The sequence below is a fragment of a genome, unplaced genomic scaffold (assembly GCF_019419815.1).
Source record: "Pyrus x bretschneideri cultivar Hongxiangsu unplaced genomic scaffold, Pyrus_bretschneideri_v1 Contig103, whole genome shotgun sequence".
NCBI classification, from domain to species: domain Eukaryota; kingdom Viridiplantae; phylum Streptophyta; class Magnoliopsida; order Rosales; family Rosaceae; genus Pyrus; species Pyrus x bretschneideri.
In genome coordinates this window covers 690,085-694,714 of record NW_025999395.1, presented here as the reverse complement: position 1 = coordinate 694,714, position 4,630 = coordinate 690,085, and positions in this window count along the sequence as shown.

Genomic DNA, 4,630 nt, shown 5'->3' with positions numbered 1-4,630 from the left:
GTTGAATAAGTGCTTAGTCAAGAATATGCCAGTGGTTGAAGCCCTGGCAAGTGGTCACACCTTAGCCCTCAGTTCGGCCATACTTGCCAACATCCTGCACTGCCTGGCCTATACAACCATCAACAAAATCGATCCGCACCAAAACGGCCCCCTCTGGGTTTTCCAACACTAGCTGCAGGTTTATTTTGCCACCCTTCGACCAGAGATCCCCAACTTTCAATCCACTGAAACGCTCGGTCTTCAGTTAACATCTCAACCGATACCTCTTCATCAGGCCAAAGAAGTTTTTAAATACTTCTTTGGCCTAGAAGACCTCTCTGACGACGAATTTCTAATATGTCGTCGTCAACATTCATTGAAAGGTTCTCCATCATGTTATGCAAAGTTGAAGATTTGCCATCTCAAAGTAGCTGTCTTTTTTAGTAGAGAAAAATTTCTCCAAAAATTTCTTAACTATGGCATACTAAGTAGTGAGCGAACCACGTGCTAAAGTTATTAGCCAAACCTTCGCCTTATCTTTCCATGTGTAAGGAAAGACCTTCATCCTCATATTTGCTTCATTCACTCTCTGCAAAGGTAAACCAATCACAACATTATAGAAATCTTTAATATGGGCTAATCGATCTTCGTTAAGTAAACCATAAAAAGAAGGAAGCATGTGAAAATGTGAAGATTTGAGAATATAGTTTCTAGCTTCAGGAGGCAGCAAGATGCATGAAGGTGAATTTGGTATAATTGGTTAAGCATAATCCTCCAAAGCTCAATTGTCATCATTATTGTCAGCCATCTCTTCTTCTCCGTTCGAATTAGAGTGCTCAAAATAAGCACCTACACTCGTTGATCTAGTAGAACTATCATCCTTGTCTTCACGATTAATTAGAGCACTAGTTGATACAAAGTTCTCAAAGGTGTTACCCTTTAACCGGTCAAGTCTTTGACCTATCTCAGCAAGTTCATCTGACATACATTACCTGAGAAACAAAAATAAAATGGAATATAAGAATCTAAACTTTAAATGAAAATAGATAGGGTTTTAAACAAAAACAAGCAATTTATAGGGGACTGAAATCAGTCCCCGACAACGGCGCCATAATTTTGTTGTGTTCTTTCCTAGTGCAAAAATATGATTAGTATAATGGCATAACTAAGGGTGTCGAACCACAGGGACTGATTAGACCTCCATAAATTACTAACTTGGAAAGAACCCTAACTAAAGAATGAAAGTGACCAATTGAGAGTAGTTTTTGTGCTGTAAACTTAATTAAATTAAAATGCAAGAATGTAGCAACGAATAATATATTGATGTAGAAGCAATGTATATGAGGCCAGGGATTCGAATTCACCATTACAAAACCAATTCCATGTTTATAAAGTTATGCCGTACTCAACTACCAACCTATTTCCTGAGTTCATTTTACATATATATAATCAGCCATATGATGTGTGGTTTTGATCAAATTCTCCTAATCTGCAACCTAATTGGGATGTTCGACTTCGGTTCCTAACTAAGAGTCTTTAGCATGCAATAAAACGTTAAAGAACCAAAGAAAATACATGGCAGGATGTTTGCATAGCATTCTCTTCATTAATTCATATGTTTACCAAGATTAAGCATGATGTTTACTATAATCTTGATTAAATGATCTGTAGTTAACCCTAATGGTGATCAAACATTAAAATCAACAAACAAATTTAAAAATAGATTTAGTGAATGAAACAGGAAGCAAATTGATAAACTGAATACTTTAACTTAAAAACATGGATCAATTTTGCAAGGTTACATCGAAATCCCTAGCTATTAACTTAGTTACACATCATGTTCACAGAAATTAAAACGAAAATACGCAACATGAGTGAAAATAAATTCAGGAAAGGAAACCCTTGAAGCAATTCTGATGTAGAACTTCTCTAAGAACAACCTTCTGCGATGAGCCTTCAGTAGTGGTGAAAGTGTATGGAACAGCTAGGGTTTTTCTTAAGAGTGAATGAAAAGAGAGGAAAAACAGGTCCTCAAAATTGTGTAATTCGCCTAGAATAAATAGGGCATGTACAAGTGGCTAAAAGGCAAGTTTTTATGGGGTAAAAAGGCTGGAAGATATTCTAAAGTGATCCCAGCAACTTAGCCTTTATTTTGCACGTTTTTTGCCTTATTTGGCACCTCCAAATTAGTCTAGATATCTCAATTCCTTTCCCATTCTGTTCCTGATCTTCTAACAAGCCAGATTCATCTTGGATTCTTTATTTGGACTTCAAAACAAGTAACAACATTACTTGTTCTCCAAAACAGGCCACTAAACTTTTCTTCATGTTTGAATAAGGATCAGCTCCAAAAAGGCATGTTTTCACTTCTTTTCCAAGTACATGTAACTGTACACTAACACAAAATAGGGTAAAATACAACCAGTTTAACTCAAAAACATCACAAAGAGACTAGAAATGGATGGTATAAATGCATGAAATATATGAGGTATCAAATACCCCTAAACCTGGTTTTTGCTAGTCCTCGAGCAAAACTATCACTAAGAACACACAAAAACAAAAAAAAATCTAACTGTACCATTTTCGCTGGCTAAATGATTGCACTGAGCATGTGCAACAATCCTTTAAACCTCTAGGTGTCCCTAGTCGGAGGATTTGTGTCTCCTGAGGGTTTACAATGATGACGCCCACAAACATTTACAGACTCTGCAAACAATTTGGTTAAAGCAAACTTTGAAACAAACTAATAAGAACCAATGAAAACTTAGTCATACATTCAAACCAAAAGTCTGCCACTTCAAAGAATGGTATCATGGGTAAAGTGTAAGAATATTACTCCATGACTCATCACTTCAAAGGCACCATACTCAAATGCTAAAGATAGAATTCGCCTTAACTCTATTTTCTCAGATATCACTCAAATTTTCACTCAGATCCTAAGGTGTAGTCTATCCATAAACATATGTGAATGAAATTATGTAAAAGGGAATCAAAATTCTCACATATGAAATATGAAATAAAAGCACACTTTCTGAACATATCTCATGAAATGAATCGAACACTAAGAATATGGATAACACACATACTTACCATCACCCATGAATACATCCTTAAAGATTAACAAGGTCTTTCACACGGTTGAAATGTAAGGCTTAGGTGAGGGGCTGTGAAAAAAAAATGGATAGGAAATACTAAAGCTTGGAACATACCAAAGTGTCTTCCTTCTGAAACTAGAAAGCTATCCTCTTCAATTGACCTTAGTTGTTTGGCGTCCAGGACCCATGTGCAATAGTAAAAGGACTTGGAAATTGCATTTTCTTTGATCATCGTTTTTTTTTTTTTTTTCTTTTTTTGTTTCCTATTTCTCTTTTCATTTTGGAATTTCTTTTATTTTGCAATTCTAGCACATGTTACCTCGGTACACGCCATTTTCTTGATGTAGAGCTCAATCATCATCTTTGTCTTCATCACTTTGGTATTCCCCAAACTCTAGGGTATGGCTATAATGGGCTAAGTATCTCTGATTGAGATGAAATGGTAAGGAAATATAGTGGTGAGGAAAGAAAAAGGCTTAAAATGTTTGGCTTCAAAACGGGGTAATGGAACACACATAAAGGTAGGGAATTTGGGCTTTTGGTGGATAAAACATGCATAGCCTAACATCGTCTCATTGAGTTCATTCATGAGTGATACCAAACACATGGTATCTACAAAAGAGAATAATTCTTAGCATTCAATCAAACATAAATAATGAGATCATTTAAAGTGATATTGAAAGAAAAAGATAGGAGCATAAACACTTTAAACCCTCTCAAAGAAGCAAGTAGGCTTAAAATAACTCCCTAGGGTAGTCTCCACTATTCTTCTTCCATAATTTGAGCATGGTACTTTAACCATCATAATTCCAAGAGTAACAACTTTGCAAAAGAAAATAAGATACAAAACTTTTTGATGATAACATTGTAGTTTTGTTTGTAAATGTAGCCCAACATTCACATTAGTAAGCAAAAGCAAACTTAACCAACACTAAAAACAAACAAAAATTTTCAATCCCATACCCCCAAACCTAAACTAAGCATTATCCTCGATGCTTAAAAATGAATGGAATGCATGCAGTGCAAATAGGCAGAGCATGTGGAATGAAAATAAACTAAAAGAAAACAAATAAAAGGAAAGAACACAAACCCATCTAGGTTGCCTCCTAGCAAGTGCTTTAGTTAATGTCTAGGCAAGACATGACAGTGTGTCTAAGTTGTCGTAAACTCGAGAGAATCTACAACTTGATAAGCCTGTTCCTTTATGACATTCTCCAAATAAGGCTTCAAACGCTGCCCATTGACCTTAAAATAGGTGTCGTTCTTGATGTTCTCTATGTCCACAGCTCCATGGGGAATATTTAAAGCACTTTGAAGGGTCCAACCCATCTAGACTTCAATTTACCTAGAAAAAGTTGCAAACATGAGTCATACAAAAACACTTTCATACCTGGTTGGAACTCTTTTCGGAGAATTGCTTTGTCATGATAGAGCTTGGTTTGTTCTTTGTAGATCTTAGCATTCTTATATGCTTCATTTCTGAGCTCTCCTAACTCATTAAGCTTTCTTGCTACACCAGCTTCCTTGAGATCAAAATTGAACTTTTTTATGGCCCA